Here is a 22,794-nt window from a genome sequence, read left to right as displayed (position 1 = left end):
AGAATGCAAGTTCCCAAGTTCCATTCTATAAAATCCTGAGCAAGCCTTTTTGCTCCTGGCAGTCAGCTTCTCTTCTGCTACCATCTGTTGCCTTCTCACAGTGTATTTTCATACTTTCTCTAATAAATCTGCCTTTTTTCTACCTACAACTCTCTTGGTAAATTCTTTTAGTCCTGCACCACCAGCCCAGATAGTCATCGCTAACCAGCAACATTCTGGTGGCCCATATGGGGACTCTCTCTTCACAGAGAATTCTCTCCCCTCTCTTTTTTCAATCTTTGGACAGTTTCTAAGCACAGAGGCAATTGTACTGTAGCTGGAACTACTCTTTAGTAGTACTGGAAGGTATCTTTGCGGAAGTGTCTGACCACCATCGCCCATTAGGGAGCGGGACCTGAGTATACTTATTCTTTTCAGTCTTTCATCCGCCGGCTTCTATTAGCTCTCTGGCAATTAAAAGTAACAGGCAGGGCCAGTCTATGGTGCCACCTGAAGGCCAAAGAATGAACAGTACTGGCTGCCCTGCCCAGAAGAAAAAAAGGCTCTTTCTTATTTTTTCTTATCAAAAGTCCCTGATGCCTAAATGTGCAGCAATTGACAGCAGAAGCTTGTTCAGGGTAAATTCACACATGTTTTAGGTGACTCAGACCCTCTTTCTCACTCTAAATTCTCCTGTGGAGTCAGCCATTCATCCTTTTCTGGATGTGCTAAATCAGGTGATCTCAGAGAGCCTCAGAACAGTGAGTCTTCCCTTTACTCGCTCTCCTGGGTCAACACCAGACAGAGATCTTCCTTTACCCTTTTTCTTCAAACCTGAGCTGATCACCCAGCATAAATGAGTACCTCGACTGGCCATCCAGCATGAGGCCTCTGATCAGCCAAGAGGACTTTTCTAATGGCTGAGACACTCCCTTAGAAAGTGCACCCTGAGTCCCTCAGTCGACATAAACAGAACCTTCTTTTCATTTCGGAGAGATGTCTTGAGAGAAAGTGTGGTTCATGCCCCAACTGGAACTGCCCCAAAATGGCATGCTTTTTCATCCCACAAACCCCATCTATTCCTGTAGACTCACCTCTAGACTGTATTTTGAATAACTGGGACAAATTTGACCCTCAACCCCACAGAAAGAAACACCTAATCTTTCTTTGCAACGCAGTATGGCCTCCTTACCACCTCCCACAGAAATTGAACTGGACCCAGAATGGAAGCCTAGACTCCAATATTCTTTTACAGCTTGGTCTCTTTTGCCATAACTCTTCCAAATGGTCTGAGGTGCCCTATGTTCAAGTTTATGTTTCTATTAAAAAAAAAAAAAACCTAGACTTTAGAGACAATTGTAGAATGAGACTGGCAAAAGTCTTAAGTCCCTTAGATTCCTCAGACATTTTGGATGACCCCTCTTTTACACTCTCATGTTCCAAACTTCCCCTACTTTGGTCTCTCCATTCATTTCCCCTGACTACACATCTTCCCCTTCAACACCTCCTTCCTCAGCTACACCTTCTGTCTCTCCCTCTTTACCTCCTCTATACCCAGAACCACTTCTCCTCCCCTTACCAGATCAAGAGTCACCTCTGATTCTCTCCCATCATCAGATAAAGTTTTGCAACTCTGGGAAGTGGCCAAATGGGGGTATAGGAATCATCAGGGCCCATGTCCCATTCCCTACATCTGATTTGTCTGAAATAGAGGCAAATCTTGGCTCTTTTAGTTAGTACCCCTCCCATTTTATGAAGAAATTCAAAGGGCAGTTTCCTTTTATCTCAATTGGCAAAACATTTAGGTTATCTTTACCACCTGTTGCACTCATAAGGAAAAGACCCACATTTGGTCTCTAGCCCACTGATGGGCAGAAGAATTCCATGCCTGGAACATTTGGAACTCAGGAAGAACAGAACTCAGAACCCAAGAAGAACAGCTGTTCATGATAGTGATCTTAGATGGGGGCTGTCAAGAAGGAGACCCTGATAGAGTCCACCACAATTACATGATCACTTGCTTGATTGAGGGGATGAAAAAGCCTGTCATTAAACCTGTAAATTATGCTAAATTAAGAGAAGTTACACAGGGGCCAAATGAAAACCCAGCCCTATTCCATTCTAGGGTAGCTGAAGCTATGAGAAAATGCACTAATATGGATCTCTAGAGCCAAGAGGGCCTCACTATTCTGGCTGTGCATTTTATTAGGCCTCTCCAGACGTTAGGCATAAGCTTTAAAAACTAGTTCAAAGGCCACAGACCCCTTTCCTTACTTTGCTATAGATGGCCTTTAAATTCTTTAATAACTGGGAGGAAGCCTCAATAACTGACAGGATAGGAAGGAAAGAGAAAGAGACAGGCAGCAAGCTCATTATATGGCTGTTGTCTTTGCTACCTGCCTGCCCAAACCACGGACCACAGACCAAGCATCAGGACGTCACCCATTGACCAATAAAAGTCCCATTCTCTGTTATAGCTATAACCAGCCTTGGCATGTTGACAGAAATGGCCAAAACCCTCCATGAGTGTCACCTGGTTTTCTACCGCCACCACCTGGCCTTTGCCAATACTGCAAGCAACCGGGACACTGGAAACTGGAATGCTCCTCGCTCCCTTATGATAGGTAGTCATCCTCAAACAAGTCTCAATTATGGGCCGACTTGGGAGGAAAGCAAAGGCAAATGCCCTTAACTTTGTTCCTCAATTATGAAAAAGCTGAGGAGACCTTAAAAGAGAAGAAAAAGCCCCAAGAGAGGCCATTTCCTCACTTTCCCAGAGGCCATCCAGGCTCCTGTATTTTCCATCACTACTGCTGAATCTCAGGTAACCTTGTGTGTGGCCGGATATAAAATTGAGATTTTTTTTTTTATTGACACAGGAGCTAGTTACACTGCCCTAATTGAATTCTCTGGACCTACCTTTTGGTCCTCAATCCTCCTCACAGGCAAGGAGGGCCAACTGAAACAGAGTTATTTTACCCCATCTTTGGTATGCAACTAGGGAAAAAAATGTTTTCGCCCACTTATTTTTGGTCTTGACCACTTGTTCCATCCCTTTTCTTGGGAGGCATATAATGGCAAAACTTCAAACTAGCGTCAGTTTTCCAACCAGGCCTGCTCAATACTGGCATTATTACCATTTAATACTAAGGGCTCCAATACCATACAACCTTTCATTTTACAACAAGATCCCCCTGAAGTATGAAACTCATCCACTCCAGAATGTTATTTGCATGCAGACCTATAAAGATCATCCTTAAGGACTTCAATTCTTTCCCTAGGAAATCTCAATACCCTCTAAATCCTGCAACTCAATTAGGCTTACAGTCCTTAATAGAAAAATTTCTGGTCACAGGGTTATTTCACTCTTGTAATTCCCCATGTAACACACCCACTGTAGCTGTCAAAAGCCAGAAGGCACCTCTAGAATGATACAAGACCCGAGAGCCATCAATGATCCAGTAGTTCCTATACACCCCATTGTTTTGAACCCTTACATCCTGTTAGGACAAATTCCTTCTGGCAGTTTTGGTTCACAGTATTAGACTTAAAGGATGCCTTCTTTTGCATTCCAGTACATTAAGATTCAAAATTTTTATTTGCCTTTGAATGGTGAGATCCTTCCACTCATACTTCCCAACAATTAACCTGGACAGGCCTCCCCTGAGGATTCAGAGATAGCTCACAACCATTTGGACAGGCTCTTGCCAAAGATCTGTTCACCCTTCAACTATCCCCTAATAGCACCCTGCTCCAATATGTTGATGACCTGCCTATCTGCAGTCCAACTGAAGGTATTAAATACTATTCATCCTAGAATATCTAACTACTATGAAAACTCTTTAGAGGTTATCTTCCTGTGGTTATGAGGTTTTTCCTTCTAAAACTCAAATTTCCTCTCAGGAAGTGCAATTTCTGAGACTTACACTAACCCCAGGGTCTAAAAGTCTCTCTGATCACTGCAAAAGCCTCATCTTAAACATGGGCACACTAGCAACTAAACAACAGTTGCACTCCTTCTTGGAAATGCCAAGTTTCTGTCATATTTGGACCCCCCAATTTGGACTCATAGCAAAACCCTCTTTGTGAGACACTATGGGGACCAGAGGAAGAACCCTTTACTGGAGCTCTGAAATGAACAAAACCATAAAACCCATTAAACAAGCTTTTACAACTGCCCCACCTTTGACCTTACCATAGCTTAGAAAAACTTTCTATTTATTTGTACCTGAAAGAAGGGGTATTACCCTTGGAGACTTAATCCAGCCATTGGGGCCTTCCAAATGACCAGTAGCTTACTTATCAAAGAACCTCAATTTGTTGACACAGGGCTGGACTCCATTTCCCTGGCACTAGCCTCTGTGGCCTGATTGGTTGAGGAGGCCTCCAAGCTGAGGCCAAGGAATAACAGTGTATACCCCACACCAAATGGTGGATACTTTAAACTCAAAGGCCTTTCACTGGGTCACAAATCAAATATGCAGATATCAAACACTCTTTCTACAAACACCACAATTAAACTTTAAGCAGTGTGAAGTTCTTAATCATGCCATCCTGTTACCATATCCAAATGTGGAAGGATCACTTAAACACTCCTGCTTAGAAACTATTGATTTAAGGCTGGTTGCAGTGGCTCACACCTGTAATCCCAGCACTTAGGAAGGCCTAGGCAGGTGGATCAACTGAGGTCAGGAGTTGGAGACCAGCCTGGCCAACATGGTGAAACCCCATGTCTACTAAAAATATAAAAACTAGCTTGCATGGTGGCACATCTGTAGTCCCAGATACTCGGGAGGATTAGTCCCAGCTAATCACTTGAATCCAGGAAGCGGAGGTTGCGGTGAGCTGAAATTGCACCACTGCACTCCAGTCTGGGAGACAGAGCAAGACCCTGTCTCAGACAAAAAAAAAAAAAAAAAAGTATTGATTTAATTTGTAGCTCCTGACTGGACCTCCAAGATATCCCCCTTACCAACTGGGAGGCCACTTGGTTCATAGACAGCAATAGTTTCATGTTAGAAGGTACCCAGTTATCAAAGTATGCTATTGTTAGTCTTACTGAGGTTACAGAATTTGGGTCCCTACCCTGTGACACCACCTCAGCCCAGAAGGCAGAACTTATTGCCCTTACCTGAGCCTTGCAATTAGGAGCATGCATGAAACTTAATATTTACACAGACTGACCTATGTCTTTCATGTAGTACATACCCATGCAGCCATTTGGCAAGAAAGGCGACTCTTAACAGCCCAAAATATTCCAGTTAGATATGCTCCTGAAATCATGGAACCGTTAGAGGTAATTTTGCTTCCTGCACAGGCAGCTATCATTCACTGCAAAGCCCATTAGAGAAGCAATGATAAAATCTCTATTGTGAACAATCAGGCTGATAAGCAAGAGTGACTACTGAGCTGCCTCTTTAGGCAGTTTTAGTTGCTAACCTAACTCAGCTGTCTCCACTGCATATGCAGGAAGAAATACAAAGGGCTCTAGAGAAAGGCTTCTCCCATACCTTGGAGGGCTGGCTAAAAAGCCCTAATGGCAAACTTTTGCTCCAAGGAGCCTCACAATGAAAATTTTTAAGCAGCTTACACCATTCAACTCATTTATGAGCTAAGCCCTCCAAGACTTAATAGAGTCAGTGTTTATCGGTAAAGGAATAACCTAAACTTTAAGAGCCATCTCACAGGCTTGCCCCACCTGCTGCCAAACCAATCCTGAAGGGGCCCACAAACCTCCTCCTCTCCTTCAACTCATTCAAAGATTAGGGATCCTACCAGGAGAAGTCTGGCAGCTAGATTTTACACACATGCCTCCATGCAAGGGACTTAAATACTTGATAATATTTGTAGACACCTTTATGGGGTGGATAGAAGCCTTTCCCATCAAAACCTAACAGGCATGGCATCAGAAGTCCCCACGGCCCTTTTGAACCACATTATTCCTCATTTTGGGCCCTCTCACTCACTGCAGTCAGACAATAGTGCTGCTTTCATTTCTCAAATAACCCAAGAAGTTGTTAAGGCCCTTCAAATCAAATACTAGTTGCATGCAGCCTGACATCCATAATCTTCTGGAAAGGTAAAAGTACCAATCAAATCATAAAAAGGCATCTTACAAAACTAATAAACCCAACAGTCATGGCCAGCTCTGCTCCCTATTGCCCTCTTAAGGTCCTTTATCACCCCAAAATCAGAAACCCATCTCAGCCCATTTGCAGTTCTTTATGGAAGACTGCTCTTACAAACAGACCTCCTGTTATATCCAGAAAATCATTATTCCACACAATATGTTATAATTCTTTTTATTATTATTATTATACTTTAAGTTCTAAGGTACATGTGCACAACGTGCAGGTTTGTTACATATATATACATGTGCCAGGTTGGTGTGCTGCACCCATTAACTCGTCATTTACATTAAGTATATCTCCTAATGCTATCCCTCCCCCACCCTTGCCACAATAGGACTCGGTGTGTGATGTTCCCCTTCCTGTGTCCAAGTGATCTCATTGTTCAATTCCCACCTATGAGTGAGAACATGCGGTGTTTGGTTTTCTGTTCTTGTGATAGTTTGCTGAGAATGCTAGTTTCCAGCTGCATCCAGGTCCCTACAAAGGACACGAACTCATCCTTTTTTATGGCTGAATAGTATTCCATGGTGTATATGTGCCACATTTACTTAATCCACTCTGTCACTGAAGGACATTTGGGTTGATTCCAAGTTTTTGCTATTGTGAATAGTGCCACAATAAACATATGTGTGCATGTGTCTTTATAGCAGCATGACTTATAATCCTTTGGGTATATCCCCAGTAATGGGATGGCTGGGTCAAATGGTATTTATAGTTCTAGATCCTTGAGGAATCGCCACACTGTTTTCCACAATGGTTGAACTAGTTTACAGTCCCACCAGCAGTGTAAAAGTATTCCTGTTTCTCCACATCCTCTCCAGCACCTGTTTTTTCCTGATTTTTTAATGATTGCCATTCTAACTGGTGCGAGATGGTATCTCATTGTGGTTTTGATTTGCATTTCTCTGATGGCCAGTGATGATGAACCTTTTTTCATGTGTCTGTTGGCTGTATGAATGTCTTCTTTTGAGAACTGTCTGTTCATATCCTTTGCCCACTTTTTGATGGGGTTGTTTGTTTGTTTCTTGTAAATTTGATTGAGTTCTTTGTAGGTTCTGGATATTAGCCCTTTGTCAGATGAGTAGATTGCAAAAATTTTCTCCCATTCTGTAGGTTGCCTTTTCACTCTGATGGTAGTTTCTTTTGCTGTGCAGAAGCTCTTTAGTCTAATTGGATCCCATTTGTCAATTTTGGCTTTTGTTGCCGTTGCTTTTGGTGTTTTAGACATGAAGTCCTTGCCCATGCCTATGTCCTGAAGACAAACCTGACAAAAACAAGAAATGGGGAAAGGATTCCCTATTTAGTAAATGGTGCTGGGAAAATTGGCTAGCCACAAGTAGAAAGCTGAAACTGGATCCTTTTCTTACTCCTTATATGAGAATTAATTCAAGATGGATTAGAGACTTAAATGTTAGACCTAAAACAATATGTTATAATTCTTAGTCCATTAAAGCCATTAGCCATTACTAAAATCTCCACAGCCCCAAACCTGATCCCTCCTTTTCAGGGAACATACACTCTAAATTCACACCTGGAGTCTCGGTGTGTCTTTAAACTCTCCTGCAGGTCAAAAGGCTGTGAGAACCTGTCTGAACTGGGTGATGTCAATTTCTTCTTACTATTCCTACAGGTGTAAAGCTCCAAGGTTCCCATGGATTCATCACTCCAGGGGTCAAAGGTGCTCAGGCACCAAATGAAGAGCCCTCCATTACACGCAGCTGTGAGTTAATTCGGACTGAGGCGATATTTACCCTAATTCTCAACTCCACCTTAAAGGAATTTCTTTCTTTCTCTTTTTTATTTGAGATGGAGTCTTGCTCTTGTCACCCAGGCTGGAGTGCAATGGCACGATCTCAGCTCACTGCAACCTCTGCTTCCCTGGTTCAAGTGATTCTCCTCCCTCAGCCTCCTGAGTAGCTGGGATTACAGGTACACACCATCATGCCCAGATAATTTTTGTATTTTTAATAGAGACGAGATTTCGCCATGTTGGCCAGGCTGGTCTTAAACTCCTGACTTCAGATGACCCGCCCACCTCAGCCTCCCAGAGTGCTAGGATTATAGGCATGTACCAGGAGTTTCTTTTTCTTACTCCCTTTATTTTCCTGAAAATCAATGAACCTTGCTTTTTCCCCGGCTTCTTAATTGAATCTGTGGGCTGCATCGTGGTCATTGTTTTCATTGTTCTGTGCTTTAACTGTCTTCTTCTGTCTGGATGGAATAGCAGTCTCCTTTGCCATTCAACTTCATTTTCAAGAATAAGTATTCTTTGGGAGGCCGAGACGGGTGGATCACGAAGTCAGGAGATCGAGACCATCCTGGCGAACACAGTGAAGCCCCGTCTCTACTAAAACTACAAAAAACTAGCCGGGCGAGGTGGCGGGCGCCTGTAGTCCCAGCTACTCGGGAGGCTGAGGCAGGAGAATGGCGTAAACCAGGGAGGCGGAGCTTGCAGTGAGCTGAGATCCGGCCACTGCACTCCAGCCTGGGCGACAGAGCAAGACTCCGTCTCAAAAAAAAAAAAAAAAAAAATAAGTATTCTAATAACCCCATCATCATACCCTTGCCTGGTCACTGCAGCAACCTCGAATTTTTGACCTTCCCTTAAGGTTGATGGAAATTAGCCCAATGTCTCTTTTAGAGACATTGTTAGAGATAACTATTGTTAGAGATTACTCTTTTTATTGAATTCTACTACAGGCTCTAAGCAATTATTCAACTCCCTAACTTAAGCAGCTTTACCCTCTTAATATTAATGCTTTTACAAGGGAGGTAGTATATGATTGCTATTTGCAGGAGGACTTCTAGATTACCACCCAGATGAAATTTCTTTATATTTGTTCTAGTAATGTCATATACACTACACCACAATGATGATGTGCTGTGGTACTAAAGTGTTTTTCTAACTATTTTTCTTATACACTTTATAGCCCTTCTCCTTTCCTGTGTCCCTGACTTCACTATATTTTGTCGCTTTTAACTTGTCAGGCTTCATCCTCATTACTTGGATATCTCTACACTTAGTGTTAACACTTACAACGAACTTTACTTTGCCAAGCTTCCTGGATTATACCTTGCTTGCAAGGGCCCATAAGCTATTAAAGAAACAACATTCTCTGTGTACAAAAGATTGTTGGCTTTGCTTACCCTTAGCCCCCAAATCGTACGCTTCATTTTTTTATTTATACTCAGTATTAGATCCATTTTAACACCATCTTGCACTCCAAATTCCTGTTCCCCCAACTTCCATGGAGCCCCAAAAACATACATGTGGAATGGTAGCTGCATTCTCTGCCTATTTAAGCTGATACATGACACAACCAAGCTAAAAATAACAACCCCCTCAAAGGACTGGTCCTCCAACCCAAGAGACAACTGTAGACTCAAACATCCTGTTGTAGCCCCCCTTTTTAAACAAGCACAACTTAAACATCAAGCTATTTGCCTTAAAGCAACAGACAACAAACATTACTCCAACCCCATGGCTGACATTTCTAAGCTCCTTTGCAATTACACCATAACTATAAATCACACCAACAGAAAATACATATCAAGGGAAAAACATAATATGGTACCAGTTAGAATATAAGGCCCAGTGGATCCCAATGCCCCAAATCTCCAAAATATAAACTCTCATTTCTGTACAGATCATCCATGTCCAGACATTTGTTCTCACCTAACTCAATGGCAAAATTGAAAGGTTGCAAATTCCCCTAACAATTACTTACAAATTCTCACACTTAGCAACCCTAAATCTCAGATGTTTCCAGCCATACAACACATTCATTTGTTTAGGGAAAACAAAACCCACCCAAATGCAAATTGTAACATCTACACCTTACAGTCTCTTACAATTACTATGCTAGCTACTCAATACTTCTTCAGGTCAGAAGGCCAAAACACACTCCATTTCTTCACTGTAACTCTATTATCTTGCTTTAAATCTGAGGGACCTTTCTTCCTTTGCTGAACCAATGCCTATGTTTGTCTTCCAGCCAAATGGACTGGAACACATACACTAGTTTACTTGGCCCCAGACACCCAAATTGCTCCTTCCAATTAGTCCTTCCCAATCATGCTTTACAGTTCTAGCAGGGCAAAATGGCCAATCCATCTAATTCCCTTACTCCCTGGCACAGGGATTGTCACTGGATTAGGTATAAGAATAAAAGGTATGATCCTCACAGCACATACTTACCATATCCTCTCAATCGAACTTGCCACCGAGCTCAAATGCATCTCTGACACCTTGGAAGTTCAGGTCAACTCCCTAGCACCAATTGTTCTCCAAAATTGCTGTGGCCTAAATCCGCTTATGGCAGCCCAAGAGGACATATGTGTAGCATTTGAAGAAGAATGTGCATTTTTGTTAATCTGTCAGAAATATTGTGGGCTCATGTCAAAAACCTCAGGGAGCTAGAGGCTGAAATTGAGAAAAAAGTGTCACAAGGATGATATTAATGGGCATCTACTTGGAGATCGTTCTCCTGGTTGCTCTTATTCCTGGGATCACAAACAGACATTTTATTATTCCTTCTTTTCATCCCTTGCATCCTGAATTTACTACTCAAATTTGTGTCTTCTAGAATACAACACATTCAAACCAAGATATTACTGTAGTGAGGATATTGGCCACTAAAAAACTCCATGGCTCTCCTTTGGATGCAGCAGGATAAAATTTTAGGCTGCAAATGCTGTTCCCCATTTGTCTCACAACAACTCTGCCAAATTTAACTCCCAACCCAAGAATTTAGGCCCATGTAATGTTACAATCCTTGGTAGGGACAACTCTATACCCCTGGTCATCAGGAAGCAGTTGGAAGATAAGACCTATACCCACATGCCAAAAGTTTGTCATTGTTGCTCTGTCAGGGAGGAAATGTGGCATCCTAATTAGGAAAAATGAGTCAGGCTGGCAGGAGCAGGTGAAGGCAAAGACATAAAGCAAATAAGCTATAACTGTGTCTTTCTTCCTGCTTCCAGATATATACTGTCTTGGTAAATTCTGTTTCCCTCATGCCACTGGACTAGATAGTCATCGCTCACATATAAAAATTACTGGAATACAAGTAAAGCAATTTCAGTGCCTATATTAGAAGAGAAAAAACAGAAGCACCAAGATGACTGATTAGAAGCAGCTAGTGTGCACTGCTCTCAGGGAGAGGAGACAAAGTCGCAAGTAAACACTAGCTGTTAGTCCAGAAGGCCAAGCTGGGATTCATGATGGAAGCACTGGTTGCCCTCAGAGAACAGCGAAGAGCAAGGCAAGACAGCTGCCTACAAAAGTTTGGCACAGAGCCAGGGGAGGCTACCTACCATGGGGAAAGGGTGAGTGACTAAGAGCCCCTGGAGACCCACATTTCTGCCATGGACCTTTGCAATCCTGGGCACAGAAGAACTCTCAAACCCTGCCCATTCCCCTACACCCCATGCCCGCATGCCTACCTCCAGAATGGCACAGTCAACTGCCTGAAGTCTGGGAAGAGCCACCACTCAAGAACACATTGAGTTTCACAGTCCTTGGATCCCTGAGAAGCATGGCACCAGCTGTCATAGCTGGCCAAAAAGGTAGGCCAGAATCTCCCATGCACCCCAGAATAAGGGCTGCAACCATAGTGCTGAGAAGCAGACAGGCTTAGGGTCTTACCTCTGCTACACCAGGAGGAAAAGCCCACTGGCCTATGGTACCAGTGAAGCCATCCCATCACCACTTCACTACTTTAGCCAGTTGTAGTTCTACATTTCTCTGAGAGGGAACTCCCAGAGGTAACAGACAAGCCCTTGGCCATTGCAGTTGCTGCGGTAACCACCCTTGCTTCCCCTAGGCTACAAAAGGAATGAACATCTTAATTGCTTTCATGTGCTTACTGCATGCTACAGTTACCCTATGCAGAGGAGGCCAGACTCTCTTCTGTGGAAACTCCTGACTCCCCTGCTCTTCTCCAGGCAGGGCTCTCTGGCTTGAGTTTGCAGCACAGCCACCCCACCTTCAGCTGATCATCACAGATCCTGCAGCAGGTTCTGTAGTTCTTTGGGGTGGAGTTCCCAGAGTCAACTGACAGCTCCTCTGCCATGACACCTTGCCCTTGCTGCCCTTGGGCTGGGGGCATAACAAAGAGTCTGATTGTTTTGCTTGCACCTTCAGTACATGGCTCTAAGGAGAGGAGGTGAGACTGTCTTTCCCAGGAGCCCCTTTCCCTTCTGCTCTTCACCAGGCAGGGCCCCCCAGCTTGGGGCCAGAACACAGCTTTCCCCTCCCTGGGTAATTACTCCAATCAGCTGTGGCTCTGGATTTCTCTGGGATGGAGCCACCCCCACTCAAGTCACCTGACAGGCACTCTGCCAGTGCCACCACCATAGACCCCACCACAGTTGCCCCAAGCTGGGGAGGCAACAAAAACGCCTGAGCTCGCCCAAGGGCTGCAGTTCCCAGCTTGGGAGTGTGGAGCTGAAATATGTCTTTGGTACTCAAGTGAAAAGAGGAGCCCACAATGTCAGATCATGGATAGGAGTGAGTTGCATGGACTCATGGGCTGCCATAGGAGTGGGGCTTGCCTTCTTCCATAAGGGCAGCCCAGAAGAGGTGGGGCCTATAACCATGCTGTGGACTCTGCTTGAGGGATCCCCACAGCCTGGAATACCTAACAAAAGAAACATGGTCTCAGTGCCAGTGATTGGAGGGTGCACTCTCAAAGCCCAGTAGTGTGCCCGGAGAGGAGGTTACCTCTCCCACCACTGCACCAAATACCAGAGCTGAAAACACTATGAAATACAAAGGAGACATGCAGCTGAGTAAGAGCCTATCTGTTACCAAAAGGGGTCTCGATCCAGACCCCAAGAGAGGGTTCTTGGATCTCAGGCAAGAAAGACTTCAAGGTGAATCCATAAAGTGAAAGCAAATTTATTAAGAAAGTAAAGGAATAAAGAATGGCTACTCCATAGGCAGAGCAGCAGCATGGGTTGCTCAACTAAGTATACTTACAGTTATTTCTTGATTATATGCTAAACAGGGGGTGGATTACTCATGAGTTTTCAGGGAAAGAGGTGGACAATTCCTGGAACTGAGGGTTTCTCCTCTTTTTAGAGAATATAGGCTAACTTCATAACATTGCCATGACATTTGTAAACTGTCATGGCACTGGTGGGAGTGTCTTTTAGCATGCTACTGCATTATAATCAACATATAATCAGCAGTGAGGATGATGAGAGTCACTTAAGGAGTGTTAAACATGGAATCAAAGGAATGACATCTGCTACCACAAAAACACACTTAAGCACATAAAGCAAACATTATGAAGCAACCATACAATCAAGTCTACATAACAACCAGCTAACACAATGATAGGATCAAAATCTCACAAACCAGTACTAACCCAGAATAATAAATGGCTAAATACCCCACTTAAAAGATGTAGAGTGGTGAGCTGGATAAAAGACAGGATGCAACCATCTCTTAGTTTCAAGAGCCCAATCTCACGTGTAATGACACAACGAGACTGAAAAAAAAAAAGAAAAGGGTGAAGAAGATGGACCGTGAAAAAAAAAAAAAAGGAGTTACTATTATTGTATCAGATAAACATATTTTAAAACAATAAAAAATAAAGCAAAGAAGGAAATGCATAATGTTAAGGGGTACAATCCAACAAGAAGACTTATCTGTCCTAAATATATATTCACCCAACATTTGAGAACTGAGATTTACAAAGCAAGTTCTTTTTGGTCTACAAAAATACTTAGAAAACCACACAGCAATAGTGGAAGAAATCAACACTGCACTGACAGCATAAGACAGAGGTCATCAAGGTATAGAACTAACAAAGAACTCTAGATTTAAGCTTCACACATGACTCATTGGACCTAATAGACATCTGCAGAACACTCCACCCAACAAACACAGAATATACATCCTTTTCATCTGCTCACAGAACATATTCTAAGATCAATCACATGCTTGGTCACAGAGCAAGTCTCAATACATTAAAAAAAAAAAAAACTGAAATCATACCAAGCACAATCTCAGACAAGGTACAATAAAAATAGAAATCAAGCCATCTCGGGGGTGGTGCCCAAGATGGCCAAATAGGAACAGCTCCAGCCTCCAGCTCCCAGCGTGAGCAACACAGAAGATGGGTGATTTCTGTATTTTCAACGGAGGTACGGGGTTCATCTCACTGGGCCATGTCTGACAGTTGCTGGTCTTCGGGTGCAGCCCGACCAGCGAGAGCTGAAGCAGGGCGAGGCATCTCCTCACCTGGGAAGCACAAGGGGGAAAGGAATTCCTTTTCCTAGCCAACGGAAATTGAGACAAACAACACCTGGAAAATCGGGTAACTACCACCCTAATACTGTGCTTTACCAAGAGTCTTCGCAAACAGTACACCAGGAGATTATATCCCACACCTGGCTCAGAGGGTCCCACGCCCACGGAGCCTCCCTCATTACCAGCACAGCAGTCAGAGATCTAACTGCAAGGTGGCAGTGAGGCTGGGGAGGGGCCCCTGCCATTGCTGAGGCTTAAGTAGATAAACAAAGGCACCAGGAAGCTCGAATTGGGTGGAGCTCACCACATCTCAAGGAGGCCTCCTTGCCTCTGTAGACTCCACCACTGGGGATAGGGCATAGCTAAACAAAAAGCAGAAGAAACCTCTGCAGATGTAAAAGTCCCTGTCTGACAACTTTGAAGAGAGCAGTGGTTCTCCCAGAATGGAAGCTGAGATCTGAGAACGGACAGACTGCCTGCTCAAGTGGGTCTCTGACCCCTGAGTAGCCAAACAGACAGACATCCCCGACTACGTGCAGACCGACACATCACACCTCACATGGCTGGGTATACCCTGAGACGAAGCTTCCAGAGCAAGAATCAGACAGCAACACTCACTGTTCAGCAATATTCTATCTTCTGCAGCCTCCACTGCTGATACCCAAGAAAACAGTATCTGGAGTAGACCTCAAGAAAACTCCAACAAACCTGCAGCTGAGGGTCCTGACTGTTAGAAGGAAAACTAACAAATAGAAAAGACACCCACACCAAAACCCCATCAGTAGGTCACCATCATCAAAGACCAAAGGCAGATAAAACCACAAAGATGGGGAAAAAGCAGTGCAGAAACCTGGAAATTCAAAAAATAAGAGTGCATCTCCCCCTCCAAAGACACGCAGCTCATCGCCAGCAACGGAACAAAGCTGGATGGAGAATGACTTTGATGAGTTGAGAGAAGACTGCTTCAGTTGATCTAACTTCTCAGAGCTAAAGGAGGAACTACGTAACCACTGCAAAGAAACTAAAAACCTTGAAAAAAGAATGGATGAATGGACAACTAGAATAATCAATGCAGAGAAGACCTTAAAAGAACTGATAGAGATGAAAACCATGACACGAGAAGTACATGACAAATGCAGAAGCTTCGGTAACTGACTTGATCAAATCGAAGAAAGATGATTAGTGATTGAAGATCAAATGAATAAAATGAAACATGAAGAGAAATGTAGAGAGAAAAAAGCAAAAAGAAATGAACAAAGCCTCCAAGAAATACGGGATTATATAAAAAGACCAAATCTATGTCTGATTGGTGTGCCTGAAAGTGACGGGGAAAATGGAACCAAGTTAGAAAACACTCTGCAGGATATCATCCAGGAGAACTTCCCCAACCTAGCAAGGCAGGCCAACATTCAAATTCAGGAAATACAGAGAACACCACAAAGATACTCCTCGAGAAGAGCAACTCCAAGACACATAATTGTCAGATTCACCAAAGTTGAAATGAAGGAAACACTGTTAAGGGCAGAGAGAGAAAAGTCGGGTTACCCGGAAAGGGATGCCCATCACTCTAACAGTAGATCTCTTGGCAGAAACTTTCCAAGCCAGAGGAGAGTGGGGGCCAATATTCAACATTCCTAAAGAAAAGAATTTTCAACACAGAATTTCATATCCAGCCAAACTAAGCTTCATACGTGAAGGAGAAATAAAATCCTTCACAGACAAGCAAATGCTTACAGATTTTGTCACCACCAGATCCTAAAGGAAGCAATAAACATGTAAAGGAACAACAGGTATCAGACATTGCAAAAAGATGCCATAAAGTCCATTGATGCTAGGAAGAAACTGCATCAACCAATGAGCAAAATAACCAGCTAATATCATAATGACAGGATCAAGTTCACACATATCAATATTAACCATAAATGTAAATGGACTAATGGTCCAATTAAAAGACACAGACTGGCAAATAGGATAAAGAGTCAAGATCCATCAGTTTGCTGTATTCAGGAGACCCATCTCACATGCACAGACACACATAGGTTCAAAATTAAGGGATGGAGGAAGATCTACCAAGCAAATGGAGAACAAAGAAAAGCAGGGGTTGCAATACTAGTCTCTGATAAAATAGACTTTAAACCATCAAAGATCAAAAGAGACAAAGAAGGCCATTACATAATGGTAAAGGGATCAATTCATCAGGAATAGCTAACTACCCTAAATATATATGCACCCAATACAGGAGCACCCAGATTCATAAAGCAAGTCCTTAGAGACTTATGAAGAGACTTAGACTCCCATACAATATTAACGGGAGACTTTAACACCCCACTGTCAACATTAGACAGATCAATGAGACAGAAGGTTAACAAGGATATCCAGGAATTGAACTCAACTCTGCACAAGTGGACCTAATAGACATCTATAGAACTCTCCACCCCAAATCAACAGAATATACATTCTTCTCAGCACCACATCGCGCTTATTCCAAAATTGACAACATAGTTGGAAGAATAGCTCTCCTCAGCAAATGTAAAAGAAGAGAAATTATAGTAAACTGTCTCTCAGACCACAGTGCAATCAAACTAGAACTCAGGACTAAGAAACTCAATGAAAACCACTCACCTACATGGAAACTGAATAACCTGCTCCTGAACGACTACTGGGTATAAAGAAATGAAGGCAGAAATAAAGATGTTCTTTGAAACCAATGAGAACAAAGATACAACATACCAGATTCTCTGGGACACATTTAAAGCAGTGTGTAGAGGGAAATTTATAGCACTAAATGCCCACAAGAGAAAGCAGGAAAGATGTAAAATTGACACCCGAACATCACAATTAACAGAACTAGAGAAGCAAGAGCAAACACATTCAAAAGCTAGCAGAAGGCAAGAAATAACTAAGATCAGAGGAGAACTGAAGGAGATAGAGACACAAAAAGCCCTCCAAAAAATCAAGGAATCCAGCAGTTGGTTTTTTGAAAAGATCAACAAAATTGATAGACCACTAGCAAGACTAATAAAGAAGAAAAGAGAGAATAATCAAATAGATGCAATAAAACATGATAAAGGGGATATAACTACTGACCCCAAAGAAATACAAACTACCATCAGAGAATACTATAAACACCTCTATGCAAATAAACTAGAAAATCTAGAAGAAATGGGTAAATTCCTGGACACATACACTCTCCCAAGACTAAACCAGGAAGAAATTGAATCCCTGAATAGACCAATAATAGGCTCTGAAATTGAGGCAATAATTAATAGCCTACCAACCAAAAAAAGTCCAGGACCTGACAGATTCACAGCCGAATTCTACCAGAGGTACAAGGAGGAGCTGGTACCATTCTTTCTGAAACTATTCCAATCAATAGAAAAAGAGGGAATCCTCCCTAACTCATTTTATGATACCAAAAGCCAGGCAGAGACACAACAAAAAAAAAGAATTTTAGACCAACATCCCTGATGAAAATCGATGCAAAAATCCTCAATAAACTACTGGCAAACCGAATCCAGCAGCACATCAAAAAGCTTATCCATCATGATCAAGTGGGCTTCATCCCTGGGATGCAAGGTTGGTTCAACATATGCAAATCAGTAAACGTAATCCAGCATATAAACAGAACCAAAGACAAAAGCCTCATGATTATCTCAATAGATGCAGAAAAGGCCATTGACAAAATTCAACAGCCCTTCATGCTAAAAACTCTCAATAAATTCGGTATTGATGGAACGTATCTCAAAATAATAAGTGATGTTTATGACAAACCCACAGCCAATATCATACTGAATGGGCAAAAACTGGAAGCATTCCCTTTGAAAACAGGCACAAGACAGGGATGTCCTCTCTCACCACTCCTATTCTACATAGTGTTGGAAGTTCTGGCTAGGGCAATCAGGCAAGAGAAAGAAATCAAGGGTATTCAGTTAGGAAAAGAAGAAGTAAAATTGTCCTTGTTTGCAGATGACATGATTATATATTTAGAAAACATCATTGTCTCAGCCCAAAATCTCCTTAAGCTGATAAGCAACTTCAGCAGAGTCTCAGGATACAAAATCAATGTGCAAAAATCACAAGCATTCTTATACATCAGTAACAGACAAACAGAGAGTCAAATCATGAATAAACTTCCATTCACAATCGCTTTAAAGAGAATAAAATACCTAGGAATCCAAGTTACAAGGGATGTAAAGGACCTCTTCAAGGAGAACTACAAACCACTGCTCAGTAAAATAAAAGAGGACACAAACAAATGGAAGAACATTCCATGCTCGTGGATAGGAAGAATTAATATTGTGAAAATGGCCACACTGCCCAAGGTAATTTACAGATTCAATGCCATCCCCATTAAGCTACCAATGACTTTCCTCACAGAATGGAAAAAACTGCTTTAAAGTTCATATGGAACAAAAAAGATCCCACATTGTCAAGACAATCCTAAGCCAAAAGAACATAGCTGGAGGCATCACGCTACCTGACTTCAAACTATACTACAAGGCTATAGTAACCTAAACAGCATGGTACTGGTACCAAAACAGAGATATACATCAATGGAACAGAACAGAGCCCTCAGAAATAATACCACACATCTACAGCCATCTGATCTTTGACAAACCTGACAAAAACAAGAAATGGGGAAAGGATTCCCTATTTAATAAATGGTGCTGGGAAAATTGGCTAGTCATAAGTAGAAAGCAGAAACTGGATCCTTTCCTTACTCCTTACATGAAAATTAATTCAACATGGATTAGAGACTTCAATGTTAGACCTAAAACCATAAAAACCCTACAAGAAAACCTAGGAAATACCATTCAGGACATAGGCATGGGTAAGGACTTCATGTTGAAAACACCAAAAGCAACAGCAACAAAAGCCAAAATTGACAAATGGGTTCTAATTAAGCTAAAGAGCTTCTGCACAGCAAAAGAAACTACCATCAGAGTGAACAGGCAACCTACAGAATGGGAGAAAATTTTTGCAATTTACTCATTTGACAAAGGGCTAATATCCAGAACCTACAAAGAACTCAAACAAATTTTCAAGAAAAAAATCAAACAACCCCATCAAAAAGTGGGCAAAGGATATGAACAGACCTTTCTCAAAAGAAGACATTTATGCAGCCAAGAGTCACAGGAAAAAAATGCCCATCATCACTGACCATCAGAGAAATGCAAATCAAAACCACAAGGAGATACCATCTCACACCAGTTAGAATGGCAATCATTAAAAAGTCAGGAAAAAACAGGTGCTGGAGAGGATGTGGAGAAATAGGAACACTTTTACACTGTTGGTGGGACTGTAAACTAGTTCAACCATTGTGGAAAACAGTGTGGCGATTCCTCAAGGATCTAGAACTATAAATACCATTTGACCCAGCCATCCCATTACTGGGGATATACCCAAAGGATTATAAGTCATGCTGCTATAAAGACACATGCACATGTATGCTTATTGTGGCACTATTCACAATAGCAAAGACTTGGAATCAACCCAAATGTCCTTCAGTGACAGACTGGATTAAGAAAATGTGGCACATATACATCATGGAATACTATGCAGCCATAAAAAAGGATGAGTTCATGTCCTTTGTAGGGACATGGATGCAGCTGGAAACTGTCATTCTCAGCAAACTATCGCAAGAACAGAAAACCAAATACCACATGTTCTCACTCATAGGTGGGAATTGAACAGTGAGATCACTTGGACACAGGAAGGGGAACATCACACACCGGGTCCTATTGTGGGGAGGGGGGAGGGGGTAGGAATAGCATTAGGAGATATACCTAATGTAAATGACGAGTTTTGGGTGCAGCACACCAACATGGCACATGTATACATATGTAACAAACCTGCATGTTGTGCACATGTACCCTAGAACTTAAAGTACAATTAAAAAAAAAAAAATAGAAATCAGTATCCAGAAGGTCTCTCAAAACTACACTAACATAGGAATTAAGCAACTTCTAAATAATTGCTGGGTAAACATCAAAATTAAGGCAGAAATTAAATTCTTTGAAATTAATGAAAATAGGGAAACAATTTACAAAAATCTCTGATATGCAGCTAAAGCAGCATTAAGAGGAATATTTATAGTGCTAAGCACATTCATCAAGAAGTTAGAAATATCCCGAATTAAAAGTCTAACTTTGAACCTATACGAATTTTTAAAAACCAAAAGGTAAAAGTAGAAAATAACCAAAATTAGAGAACTGAATGCAATTGAGATGCAAAAATAAACATAAAAATCAAAGAAATCAAGAGTTGGTTCTTATAAAAAGAAAAACAAGATGATATACCACTGGTTAGATTAACAGAGAAAAAAGAAAAGATCCACATAGGTACAATTGGAAATGACAAAGATGGCATTACAACTAGTCACAGAAAAGTACAAAAGATCTTCAGAGAATATTATGAATAACTCTATGCACACAAATTAAGCAATGTGGAAGAAACGCACAAATTTCTGACAGCACACAATTTTCCAATATTGAATCAGGAATTGGTAGAAACCCTTAACAGACCAATATAGAGCTCTGAAATAGAATCAGGAACAAAAAAACCTACCAACCAAATAAAACCCTGGACCAGAAGGAATCACTGCTGAATTCTTAGAGAAGTACTGATGCCAGTTGTACTGAAACTATTCCAAAATCTTGAGGAGGAGGGACTCCTCCTTAACTCATTCTATGAAACCAGCATCAACTTAATATCAAGATCATGGAAAAACAGTGGAAAAAGCAAACTTCAGGTTAACGTCACTGATAAATATACACATGAAAATTCTCAAAAAAAAAAAAAAAAAATGAGTGACAAACTGAATTTAGGGGCACATTAAAAAGTTAATTCACCATAATCAAGTAGGCTTTATTTTGGGATGGAAGGCTGGTTCAACACATGCAAACCAATAAATTCAGTTCACTACATAAATGGAATTTAAACAAAAACCGAATGATTATCTCAGAAGATGCAGGAGAAGCTTTTGATAAAAACTAACTTCACCTAATAATAAAAAGCCTCAGCAGACTAGGCATTGAAAGGAAATACCTCAAAATAATAAAAGTCACCTATGAAAAACCCACAGCCAAAATCATACTTAATAGTCAAAAGCTGGAACCATTCATTTCCCTTGAAAACTGAAACAAGACATGGATGTCCCCTCTCCCAATTTCTATTCGACACTGTACTGAAAGTCCTAGCCAGAGCAATTAGGCAAGAGGGGAAAAAAGACATCCAAATAGTAAAAGAAGTCAAAGTATCTCCCTTGCTTGACAATATAATTCTGTATCTTAAAAAGCCCCAAAGGCTCCATCAAAAGGCTAGTAGAACCAATAAGTGATTTTAGTGAGGTTTTGCAATTTAAAAAATCAGTGTAGAAAAAATCAGTAGCATTTCTATACACCAGTAATGTCTAGGCTGAGAGCTAAATCAAAAATACCATTTTATTTACACTAGCTACAAATAATAATTAAATACTTAGGTATATAGCTAACCAAGAAGGTGAAAGATCTCTACAAAAAGAACTACAAAACACTGCTGAAACAAATCAGAGATGACACAAATACACTTAAAAAATTCCATGCCAATGGATTGGAAGAATCAATATTACTAAAATGGCAAGACTGACCAAAGAAATTTACAGATTCTGTGATATTCCTATCCAACTATCAACATCATTCTTTATAGAAATAGGAAAAAAAAAAAAAAAGATTCTAAAAGTTATAAGGAACCGAAAAAGTGTTTGAACAGCTAAAGCCATCCTAAGCAAAAAGAACAAAGTTGGAGGAATCACACTACCCAACTTCAAACTACACTGCAAAGCTATTATAACCCAAACAGCATGGTATTAGTACAAAATCAGACACATAGACCAATGGAAGGCAATAGAAACCTCAGAAATAAAAGCCACAGGCAGGAGATAGAAGTTGGGTCCTACTTTGTATCATATACAAAAAATTAATTCAAAATGGTTCAAAAATTTAAATGTAAGACCTCAAACTACAAAATTGCTAGAAAACAACCTAGGAAATACTCTTCTTAACATTGGCTTTAAAAAAGAACAAAGCTGAAGGTATCACACTACCTGACTTCAAACTATACTACAAGGCTACAGTAACCAAAACAGCATGGTACTGGTACAAGAACAGACACATAGACCAATGGAATGAAACAGAGAACTCAGAAATAAGACTGCACACCTGCAACCATCTGATCTTGTACAAACTTGACAAAAACAACCAATGAGGAAAGGATTCTCTATTTAATAAATTGTGCTGAAGAACTAGCTAGCCATTGGCAGAAAATTGAAACTGGACCCCTTTATTACACCACATACAAAAATTAACTCAAGATAGATTAAAGACTTAAATGTAAAACCAAAAACAATAAACACTCTAGAAAAAAATCTAGGCAATACCATTCAAG

The 22,794-nt window shown here is 41.3% G+C and overlaps 2 long non-coding RNA genes across 2 annotated transcripts in view; one reads left to right on the top strand and one right to left on the bottom strand.

Moving 5' to 3' along the window:
- Nucleotides 1–1,305: 1,305 nt before the first annotated feature.
- On the bottom strand, nucleotides 1,306–16,562 carry LOC139360881 (uncharacterized). The gene is made up of 2 exons (XR_011618424.1): nucleotides 10,309–16,562; nucleotides 1,306–7,374 (listed from the first exon to the last, which is right to left on the bottom strand). It is a non-coding gene; the product is annotated as an uncharacterized lncRNA (long non-coding RNA).
- Nucleotides 12,076–22,794, top strand: part of LOC139360882 (uncharacterized) — a 77,125-nt gene continuing 66,406 nt past the window's right edge. The window contains exon 1 of the long non-coding RNA XR_011618425.1: nucleotides 12,076–12,277. This is a non-coding gene — a long non-coding RNA (uncharacterized lncRNA). The remainder of the gene's footprint in view (nucleotides 12,278–22,794) is intronic.

Source organism: Macaca nemestrina, chromosome X (assembly GCF_043159975.1).
Source record: "Macaca nemestrina isolate mMacNem1 chromosome X, mMacNem.hap1, whole genome shotgun sequence".
Taxonomy (NCBI): domain Eukaryota; kingdom Metazoa; phylum Chordata; class Mammalia; order Primates; family Cercopithecidae; genus Macaca; species Macaca nemestrina.
The sequence above is the reverse complement of the archived record's forward strand: the minus strand, read 5'-3'. Positions and strand labels throughout refer to the sequence as shown.